At 41.7% G+C, this 12,174-nt stretch overlaps 1 protein-coding gene across 2 annotated transcripts in view; it reads right to left on the bottom strand.

Moving 5' to 3' along the window:
• LOC103370823 (poliovirus receptor-related protein 2) overlaps window positions 1-12,174 on the bottom strand; it is an 81,521-nt gene that overhangs the window by 6,508 nt on the left and 62,839 nt on the right. The window lies entirely within an intron of this gene.

Here is a 12,174-nt window from a genome sequence, read left to right as displayed (position 1 = left end):
AAGCATATAACACACATCCATCTTACAAGCAGCTGTAACTTCCCCTGTTAATGTGGGTTTTTTTCCCCTTAAAGAATGCGCTGTCACACCTTATTCAAACTAACAGCTGTGTGTTACTGCTAAGGATTTTTCCCGACCTAACTTAGCTAAATGTTTGTTTTAATCCATAGAAATAAAATGAAAAATCAACTATTTTCACATTTTACTGGTGCTGCAATATTTCTTTTACTGGGAGCAGTAACCTCCTAGAGCAGGGGTATTCAAACTAAAAGTCCAGTCTGAGAAAATGTATTAATGCAAACGTCTGGAACATCATAATGTCTAACTTGAGTCAGTGTGATAATTGTTGATGTAGCCCAGTAGCTGAATCAACGTCTGCATGTAATCAACAACTGACTGTCAAATCAAATAAATTCAGTATGATTTAAAAACATTTTGACAATATTTACTGTCACTAAGCATTTAAGTATACAGACATATAATACTGTAGATACTCTTCTCCAATTAAGTAAAAGATAACTTGAGAAAAACAAAAAATAGCAGGAGCTTTTTCCCTTTTTTCTTTAACTATCTCACATATTGCCTGAAGAGCCTCAACTAACTTTACAATATATAAATCTTAACCATTGAACACTTTTACGGTTTCTCTTTCATTCCCTCTTACATCCCACTCCCCTACTTTCTGTTGCTTAGAGAGAGAATTGAGCTGTAGCTTGTCCTGTCAGGATTTTAAATGTAGGCCTCAATGGTGTCAGGGCCTTAACTCCTGATCTGCTAAACCAATGTCGTAAACACTAGAAAGGCTGCACCGTATCAAATAGAAGCATCCTGTCAAATTTAAAATCCCCTTAAAATGTATTGATTTTAGGTCTGTACAGGATGCTGTCTGGCTCCAGACTCAGACTGTGGTCTGCCAGTTAGTGACCTATGACTAGAGTCTTCACTGGTTGTATGGAAGCTGAGAGCTTTAGGAATAGCAAAGGAAGTGAACCTTGAGTCAGATTTTTTTGGTGTCAGCGTCCCTCAGTGTGAGAATGCAGCTCCATGCTCAGCTCAACGAAAGATAAGGAAAAATATGTGCATATGTGATACAGAACTTTGTCATTTTTTTCTAATTTGTTAACCCTCTTACAACCAGTTCCATTTATTTTGCAACCCCTGAAAGGAGTCACACCCCCAAAGCATTAACATGGATTAAAAGGCATGTAGTAAAAGACTGTGAGTGACATTAGTGAAGTTATTCCACATTGCCAGCCTCATCACTAAGAGCGGCTTAATAATGTGAAATAAGAGACTCAGCAGCGAAGACGAGTTCAGAAGTGGGTGTGTGACTACACACTGTGCGAGTGAAGTGCAGAAGAGGCCTTGATTAGAGTATTGAGTCACATGGATGATTAAGATGAACCAGAGGAATCATACAGAGGTTCCACTAATGAACCGTGACCACACTGAACATGAACCGCGACACACACACTCACTGCACGCACGCACACACCATGTGTATTTACTGAAGGTGCAACCCGGCTCATTATCCCCCATATTCCCAGGGGATTATGCTAATGAAGGGGAGGTAAAGGGCAGAGAGGATCTGAAGCTCAGTTGATGAGAACAAACCCTGGTCTTAGTAATTGGAAGGGTCATGATTGAATGTTGTTAGTCCTCCAATTACAATCCCCTTCTCACAATAGCCTGCTTTGAATATCTGCTGAAATAGTTTCCATTATTTCACATATGCAAAAGTGTCTCACTGATCGTATCTTTTCCTACAACGTATTACAACACAGCACATTATCTCCAACCACTGACCCAACATGTGCGTCCCTGTACAGAGGCTTTGGTTTTACTCTCTTTTTAATGTTTTTCATTGTGTTAACTCACTTATGTCAAAACAATAGATGTTCTAAATGTTAATTAGTTGTCATGCTATTGTAATATATTTCTAAAATTAAAAGAATAGAGAATATTACAGAGGAGCTAAGCTTAAAGACTTAAAGGTGAAAATCTTGTTTTGACTGGGTGAACTGGGTTAATTATGTAGTTGGGTACAAATAAGCTTTTCATTGTTTATTTCCTCTTTTAGCAAAATTGTTCGCATTATAGAACCAAAACCAACACGTGGTGTCCTCGTTGCATCTAAAGTAGTTTTCTGTTTCTTGAGAGACGCCACGGCACTCGTACGTGCAGAAGAAAATGATTTCATTCACTTCTGGCAATGAAGAATCCATCCTTGACATTCTAATCAAATACCAGTTAAGCAATTCCTTCAAGTATCCTCGCTTTACCTTTAGAAAACAAGATAATCAAACGATATTTGGATTTGTCTAATTTAGTTTTTACATGAAAAGGTTATTAAGGGTTTCGACATCTTCAGAAATAAGGAGTCGAGGACATGCAGCGATTCTATTGGAGCGGGATTTCTGTCTGGGCTGCAGGAAATTAAAACTAATTATTCATGCAACATTCATGCAAAAATGTCTGCCTCGAATCTTGTAAAACATACTTTTGTCTCAGCTCATCAATAACACACAGACTCTGGGTCCTAGAAGTACAGCAAATATTAACTTTCTAATGAACAATGAATAATTAGTCAGAAGGAAGAGAGAAGAAGAGTTGGAGCACGTTTTATTGTAGAATTTGCAATTTCTTTTTTTTTTTTAGTAAGTCATTTCTTGAGAGAGATGATTTGCAGAGAAATATAAAAAGACCAGAATACAATAGACACTGAATGGGTGTGACACAGCAGCAGGTATTCAGGTTTTACCAGATTTTCAGCCGTTGAAACTGAAATGTTGCTTTAATGTAGTGTGATCCGTCCGCCACATGGTGGTACTGTGTCCCTTTAACACTGAAACACTGCCTGGTCATGGGACATTATCTTTCTAAACCTGATACCTGCCATGTCTCACAAGTGTTTTGTGTTACTGCTTCCTCATTCCACAACCATGTTTATTAGCACACAACCCACCTACATTTTGTGTTTCCTTTTTTTTTTTTTTTAACTCAATAGAAGCTTCTCCCTTTTGCCTTGCCCTGTCTCATGAGTGTCATTATCCAACCAATGTCATCTTTACTCAGCAGGTTTCAAGCAGAAAGCTGCTTCTTCCTCTCAGCTAATCTCTGACAGAGAAGAGAAAGCTGCGGGAGAAGAGGCTGATTTTAAGGATGGAGGTGTGGCGCTTGTGTGTGAATGAGTTGGCTGGAGAGCGTGCCCTCTGCGTTGGCCCTGGACACCAGCCACGTCTTGTGCTAATGAAATATCCCCGACAGAGAGACAAAGAAAGTGTGTGTGTGTGTGTGCGCTGTATCCGTGCAGCTCTTTGCCAAGGACACGCAACCCGACAAGCACTTACCAACGTAAATAGCACATATAAAAACCACACACACACAAGCACACAGATACACACCGATATGTAAGCACACAGCATTGTATTAAGAAACAGCTGGCATCCTGTGTTGCATTCTTGTCACTTGGCCTGACACAGTCACACATGAACACTGGTCTGCAGCGTGCCCTTTGCTCTCCGGCTTTTCCGTTCCAGACAAGCATCTCATGCACACACAAAGACGTGCGCGTTTGAACACAAAAACATACGCACGCCCAATACCATCGAATGTATGTCAGTGGAGAGGAGCCCTGAGGCAGACTGCAGTTCTTTCAGCCTAATCATGTGCTGGTTTTTCCTCTACAGTGAACGAGAAGATGCTTAAAAGTTCAAACTCAGTTACAAGTCAACTGTACTCTACTGAGCAGATGAGCGGAGGAACCATCCAGTCAGATGGACATCTGTCCTCCTCTGTGAGAGGCCTCCGTTGCTCACCCTCGTCTGCCTGGCAGTCAACCATGGACTCTCCCACGGGGCACAGGGGAGGAAGGGGAGGGAAGGAAGAGGAGGTAAAACTGGATGGTTGGCTGAAACTGTCTGATTTTACTGCAGACCTACTTCAGGAAGTTTAAAATATCGCCAGGATCTCCTGAGCCTTATGATGCATGGATGAATCCCAGCTGCAGCTCTGCAGCCAGAGTGGCGAGAGTTTTTCACATTTACCTCTATTTGCCTCATTTCCATTTCAAAATACTTTGAGAGCGAAAAAAAAACTTCAGGAGATAGATCAGCACTCCTTAAAAACTTACTGAGTCCCTGACAGGAAACCTAAAATGAGGGGAGGCAGCGCGCACGGAAAGCGGATTCAGAGAGACGACTGGAGGAGAGGTGGCAGTCCTAACAGTGGAGTTTGGGGAGAATGACATTGAGGAGAGAGGGGAGGTGAGAAGAGAGGAATCAAAAGAGGGGAAGAGGGTAAGGCAGCAGGAAGAGCCAAGTGAGATGAAGGCTGTGATTAAGAGGCTGGCTTCAGATAAGTACAGAGGGATTTCCCGGGTGCTGCCTGCAACTGGCTGATCACACACTGAGGGGATGAAGGAGAGAGCGGGAAGACAAAGATCTCATATTCCTCTCTTTCCACTCAATCCCTTGTTCTCTCTTGCTGTGTGTTTACGCCTCTCCCTGAAGGGATTAAGGTTAACATGCTCTCCTATCCTCAACTTCCCTGCATGGGGGGTTAGGCATTTGCTGTATTTATCTATGCCTTTTCTCCTCTCCTTCCATCCATCCCTTTACCCCATCATCCCTCTCTCCTGCCATCCTGCTCCATCGCCGGCAATTTGGGATTCGCTTGTTTGGCCCCGTAATACGACAGCACAAATCTGCAGCGTCTCCCTCGGCATCTCTTATCTCCTGTGCCTAACGAGTAGAGATAAGCCTGTTTTTATGACCTATTCAGCAAATCTGTGCAACAGAGGCACACACACACACACCTACGCAAGTTTTCATGCGCCGAATGCCAACTCCTTAAAATCGGAGTCCAGTGTATTGACAGAAGAAAAGGATCAAATATATGTGGTTGTTCTTGGCTTAAGAGATTAGCAGGCCATTGGTCACTAAAACAACAATCCTACTGTAGCTGATGATCAAATTCCTTCTTCATGGGTTAGCTTGACTTTTTAAAAAGGGACAGTTGACCAAAATATCCAAAGCCTAAAGCGTCCTGCTGGCTCAGCCCGCCGTAGCCTTTGCCACGCGGCGGTGACGTTGCGGAACCGTCTTGCTTGTTAATTTCCACTGTGTGTCATCTTCTCCTCTCGTACTCCCTCAGATCTTTCAAGTCACATTCCAGTATGCTTTTTAGTAAAAGTGAGAAATATCTATTTAATTATATAACTCCAGAGCGTTTGATCACCCCACTACCATTAATGTCTTTGAAGGAGAAAACATTTTTTGATTTAGAATTCCCTTTCTTTCCGATTTTTTATTTTATTTTTTTTTTATGTGTTGTTTTTAAGATGTCGGTGGAAAGAGAAGTTTCACTAACAGTTTGCCCCTGATGCAAAGTTTTAGTGTAATGAGACAAACCGGTTTCAGCTCAAATTGAAGTCTTTTGAAGTCAGCTGAGACAGAGGCTACATTACCAGCAGGCAAAGAAAAACACAAGCCTGCCGTGGTCACAGCAGAGTGCCTGGAGATGAGATTAGGACTGAATGAATTGATGGCCTCTGAGAGAGATTAAGATAAAGAACAGTACATGTAATCTCATTGCTCACTAAGAGAAAAGAGAAATGCTAGCCTTTAGATTGTGAGGTTAACTTGGTAAAACATACTCCCAATTCATCTATTGTTGCATTCGCTCTGATTGATCTGTGTGTGCATCTGATAATACAGTGACCCAATAATCAAGTGTAAATATACCAGGAAAATGTAGGGCAAAGAGGGCAGGAGCAGAGGGATGAGAGAAGTAAATGTAAAAAAAAAAAATACAGGTAGAGAAAACAGGAAATAAACCTCGTGGCCACGCTGGCAAGACACATACATGAGCTGCAGCCCTGAACACACGCACGGATCTATAACCTAACACTCACTCACTCACTCACTCACACACACTTAAATTATTCACAATCAATACAAGTGCTACAGTGTGGAGTGCTGCATCTACCTCTGACATTAATTTTACGGCAGCTGAAGACCTGCTACACCCACCGTCACAATCACCGTCCCCATCACTGTCAGTTACTATTCACTGCACTCGCGATGCCATTACAAGTCACTTTAGCACAAAACAAATAAGATCAAATTGATTGTGCTTGTTGGAACAACACAACCAGCTGAATGGCTCAGAGGGGGACGCACTCTACCAATCACACTGAAGGAAATGCCAACTAAATTGTGTGTGTGTGTGTGTGCGCTTTTATGTGTCTGTCGTCACGGTTTTCGGTTTGGGCAAATAAATATTGCTGGTCATTTCTAATCTACCATGATTCCAACGCTCGACCTTGTGCATGTCTGAGGATTACGTTCATGTTGCTGATGTACACTGAGCGCACATACACACCGCGCTTGTGTGTGTGTGTGTGTGTGCATTTTAACATTTTAAAAGGTTGTGTGGTGGATAATGTGAAAAGTGTGTATGATGTGTGGATGAGTGACGCTGCTCTCCCTCTCCCTCTCTGGGGAGACAGTGTGTTCCCTGCCACAGTGCATCAAAGCACACTCATTTGCCTTGGGAGAAAGCAGGAACTCTCCCTCCTTCTCTCGCGATCCATCTCTTCCCCACTCTCTCTCTCTCTCTACACATCCCTCCCTTCCTTCCTTTCGTTCTCACAAGGTCGCTGTTCCCCCTCTTGCTGTCTTTCTGTCAATATTTACAGTCCACTTTGCGCTGGCACTGAGGTGGTCAGCTTCAGCCAGCAGACAAAACAGGTCTGCATTAGCCAAATGTAGCTGTTCACTCAGGACATGAATGATCTGTTGTACTACAAACACTCTGTTACTCCTTTATTCCCTCTCTTTCTCTTACAAACACACACAGAAAGAGGTGAAGAAAAAGAGAGAGAGCTCTAAAAGCGTAGGTCAGATTGACATTACATCCACGGGAGCAAATTATAATTTTTTTTAGACAGATTTTAGCACTTTCTGAAATCCAACACATTAATTATGATCAATTACACAACTGTCTCAAACCAAAGTGGTGCTCTTAAAATTCAACAAGTTAGATATTTATCATACTATTTGTTTTGGCATTGCTTTTTATTATCATATTTGAAATGTGACGATAATAATATTAAACCAAAGGGCTCAATTTGACCCGATACATAGACGATTATAAATTGGCATATATTTAAATGGTACAACCTGTGATCTAAATATACGCAAAAGGGAACAATTACAAAAACAATGTTGGCGGGAAAAAAAATGCAATAAAAAATTATTTCAATCACTTTATGTCTTGTAACAAACACACAAAATGCTATTTCAAAAAAAAAATCCTCTTCACTTTGGGGTGAAAGCAGCTTTTATTAAACACAATAATGCATTTCCAATATTGGTACGGTGGCCTGTGTCATGGTATGGGACACATACAAAAAATCACTTTAAAAAAATGGATGTTTACTGAAATCAGCTGTCCTACACTGCTTTGTCTCCCAATTTGGATGCTATCATCGCATTAAATGGCCATCCTCAGTTGTTATTGCTCTCACAAATATTGTCCAGCACCCTCTTGCACATACTAGTAGGCTACAAGATGCATTGCCATCCATCACTTTTTTTAAACCCTAAAATAAGGACTTTGTTGTGGCGTAATCATAGCAAAAGTCTGCATTTCAATCCAAACCTTTCCTTTAACCTAACCAACTAGTTGTGGGCCCGAAACTAAACCTAAGGATTGTAAACAGTGGCTGAAAACAGAAGTAGAATCAAAACCAAAGTCAAAAACTAATACAAAAATGATGGTGCCACATAGAAGTGCAGCCGCCTAAGCGAGAGCTGTCTGACTTAATAATTCCTCAAATTCAATCGCAAGGAATAGCTAAAAGTTTTCGAAAATTCAATAGATCTCAAGATCAGTTGTGATATGTGTGTGTTACAGGGCCCAGAAGAAGTACTCACCCGACTTGGGAGTTTCCCTTTTATATTTTTTCTCAAAAATGTGCAAAAAAGACTCTTAGATGTCCTCTCCGTCTCGATAAGAGCATCTGAAGCTTGTTGTGTATACGCCGTGCATACGATGACAATAAAGGAATCTAATCTAATCAAAGCGACACAGATTTCTACAATGTAATGTCTGTTAAATAAGCACAGAAAACATAAGATAAGTGACAGCATAAGTATTCACACCCTTCAAGTCGGTATTTAATAGATGTACCTTTAGATGCAGTTGGAGCCTGTGTTGACAGGTCTCAAATAGCCCTGCACATCTGGACTCTGCAATTTTACCCCTTTCTTTCTTTGTAAAATTGCTCGAGCTCTGACAGGTTGCATGGGGATTATGAGTGAACAGCCATTTCAAGCACAGTCACACATTTGCATTGAGATCTGGGCTTGGGCTCAGCGACTCGTGAACATTCACCTTGCTGTCTTTAACTACTTCTGTTTAGCTTTGGTTGAATACTTCAGGCTATTATCCTGGTGGAAAACAAATGTTCTTTATTATCATCCTCTATATACCTTGAGACACTCATTCGTACTTGTACAAGCTTTCCAAGGCCCATTACCGACAAGCAGCTCCCCATCATAACGCTGCCTCAACTATGCACTTGGTTGGCTTTCTCTACCGTAAAGGTTCGACTGGTGAAGAACTCGTTCAGCAGCTGTATGCATGGTCTCCTCCATCAGCTGCTGAAGCTTGTAACTCCTCTCGAGGAGTCTAAGTTGTCTTGGTGACAGCCTGCTCTAAGGCAGATCAATACATGTGCCATATTCCTTCCGCTTCTTAATGATGGATTTTACTGTACTTCAAGGGATATTTATTGACTCGGAAATGCTCTTTTAACCATCCCCTGATTCATGCTTTTCAATAACCTTTTTTACGGGGGTTGCCTGGAGTGTTCTTTTTTCTTCATGGTGTAGTTATAGCCAGGAGTACTGATTCACCAGTGACTGGACCTTCCAGATAAAGGTGTCTTTACTCTACAATCCCTCGAGACACATTCACTGCACTCAGATGATCTCTGTTTCACTAATTGTGTGACTTTTAGCACCAACTGGCTGCACCCGTGTTGAATTACATAAGCCACTTTAAATCGGGTGAATACATGTGGAATTACCTATTTTACAACCTTAAAATACCTTTTTTCTGTTAATTCAGGTCAAAAAGTCAAATAATCTGACCATGATGTAATGTTGAAAAGCAATCAGATGGAGTAGGGGTGGTGGGGCAAGTATTTCTTTATTGGCATTGTACATACAGAACTGGAGTCGGGTGACAATTAGCTTATAACCTAAAGAATGGAGGCAGCAAGTAATCCTGTCTCTGTGTAGGAGGAAAAATATCTGACTACATATCCAAAGCCAGCTTAACATAATGAATCTCACTAGTTTAATCTGTACAAAAAAGAAATGCTAAAACAATCAGTAGCTCTACAAAGAGTCACAGGCTGCAACTTCTCATTTATTTCTACGTTTCGTCTGGCCAACACTTCTGTGCAGTTTCTTCTGTGAAGTCGTGCGCTTGGCTGAGAAGCAACTCCAGCAGAGAGCTTGCCATAAAATCACACTGTCACTTTTACATTTGTATTGATTTGTTGAGGTTAATCAAACATAATATGTAAACACTGAATTTCAGAAATACTAGCTGGAGGATGATTTAGGCTCGGAGAGAACCAGGCTTTCCCTATGCTAAGCTAAGCTAATTACATCTTCGCCCCATTGCTTCATATTTAACACATACTTACTTATGTTGTTACTTACTTAATACTTAAAGTCAGTTTGAACTTGACATTTAACTTTCTTTAAGAAGACAAATATTTTAGTCAAACTATTCCTCAAAGAGTGAAGATGAGAAATTTTAGCAGGTTTCCTACATTTTTGTTAAATGCAAGCCACAAGAAAATGCGTTTGTGCGAGCCTGAACCTGATCAGAACATTAGGTCTCTAAGGTGACATTTACATATGATAATTTAAGAGGAAGTAACGAGCAACTGTAATAGAAGTGAACCCCAGGAAAAGCGGTTGTAACTTCCAGTAAGATGTTGCAGTCTCAGAATACTCAGCCACCTATTTTACCTCACAATGCCTTTAGGCTGTCCATCCATCTTCTCGCCCTGTTTTTTTTTTGTTTTCTTCCCCCCCAACCCCTCACACCACCCTCTCTTTCTCCACCAGTGTCACTGCGGCCTTGAGGCCAGGCAGTCAGGAGCAGCTGGTATGTTTATCTGCCCTCCTAACCACTGCTAACCTCTGGCTAGAAGGGACTCCACCTCATTACCCACCATTCAGCCTCACATACAACCCTCAAACTCTGCTATCCTCTTAGGTAGTGCAGCATCCCCTACAGCCACCACACTACTCTGTAATAGCCTCCATGTGCTGTAATCTCTTTAGCAGCCCGCTGTGCTAAAATGCAACCTATAATGAGAGAGGAAAATAAATGAAGAAGACTCTGCTGCTGCTCCTTCCCATTTTCTCTCTCTAAAGTGAGAGAGTTCGCTCACTACTTCAACTTACGCCGACTCACATGAGAGTGTTCTTCATGTCACCCTCCTACCAAGTTCCTCAGACAGACTGCCAGAAAGGAAACTACACAGAGGAAGAGACAGAGATGGAGAAGGAGGGAAGAGAGGGGAGAGAACACATAGGAGAGAACACAGAGAGCTGAAGAAAAAAAAAAAAAAATAGAGGATTCAATCTGGAGGGTGGAGAAGCAGATGTTGAAGATGTGTAGGAGGAAAAGGAATCAAAGAAGACAAGTATGTGTGGTACATAAAAAAGTTGCATCTGTCCCACGCTTTCAGCACAAAAACATAAAATGATCACGGTGCAGAATTTGTTGTACTTTCTGCTGAAATAATGATTTTCTTTCAAGTGTTGGTTTCTGTGTTTGTACCTGCTGTGTTGTTGACCGCAAAACAGGCAGCCTGAAAGACACACAGTCCTGAGAGTGCCGTAGCAGTAATAGGGCCCCATCGCGCTCTCAAACAGCCTCTCATCAGCTACTGATTAATGACACACAGAGTCATAATAGTGCTGCACTCTCTCCACATTCATTCACTTTCCTCTTCATCCAATGCCCCCGGAGAGAGCCCTGCAACAATGTGAGCTGTCGAGACCTCCAGAAAACTGCACTCTCACCACACCTGAATTCAAATGCTCATTAGGAAAGACGTTTCCTCCATTGTCGCTCAGTTTTGCATTTCCAGCGGGGGAACGAGTGGACACAGAGACAATGGAATACAGAAGAGATGTGAAGGTGGAAAAGAAAAGCATTTATGGCTCAATTTAGCTGCTGTTATTCCGCACCAGTATTACCCTTGTACAGGGCTAGTGGTCCACCTTCTAGGGTTAAGTTCTACCTGCCTACAGGCCCTTGGTCTACTAGGATTCTGTAGAACTACTTAAGCTGGTTTGGAGGAAACTCGCTTCTAACTGCCTTAATCCAGACGCCTACCCCACTTCTTCTAATAGTTGACCCAACTAAGTAGCCTCAGCAGTCGAATCACACGACCAGACATGCCTGATAGTGGCAGCTTTCCTCCTCTTCAGTTGTACTACAGCTCTGTCGTATCTTCTCTGAAGCACGCCTCGCTAACAGAAGAATGTTCGAAGAACTCCGATTTTCATCTAAGAGTCCTGCAAGCATCCTCTGGTGTTCTAGTCAGAACAGCATCCACGAATGTCCTCCATCTGAAGCGATCTCTGATAAATGTCTCTTTGTCATGCCTTTTTACACTGTTTCGCGGCTCTCCCCCTCCACACATCAACTGATTATCTACACACTCATTATCACACACACATTTTTAATGGATGTTTCACCTTTCTCCCTCGTAGCAATGATGAGTCTCATCCTTCAGCCTAACACCCAATTCCAGGAACGGACAGTTTGGCAAACACATTACATACAAGAGACATCTGTTTACCAAAAAAGTAGCCTCTGTTATCCAAAGAGGAACCATCGACTGCTTTAGCAGACATGCCTTGTCTTTAAGAACACTGTCCTCATTTGCTCTTAACACTGTGTTGACCTTTACACATTCTTTTAAATCAAAATTACAAGAAATCCTCTTAAATCTGTTACAATGTTTAGAATCATTGGCTTAACCTTAATACTATTGATCATCTGGTCACACAATACATTTTAAGAATTATTACTTCAGATTTAATCACTCAATCATCATGGTTACAGCTT

This window comes from Stegastes partitus, unplaced genomic scaffold (genome assembly GCF_000690725.1).
Source record: "Stegastes partitus isolate 25-593 unplaced genomic scaffold, Stegastes_partitus-1.0.2 Scaffold1486, whole genome shotgun sequence".
NCBI classification, from domain to species: Eukaryota; Metazoa; Chordata; class Actinopteri; family Pomacentridae; genus Stegastes; species Stegastes partitus.
The sequence above is the reverse complement of the archived record's forward strand: the minus strand, read 5'-3'. Positions and strand labels throughout refer to the sequence as shown.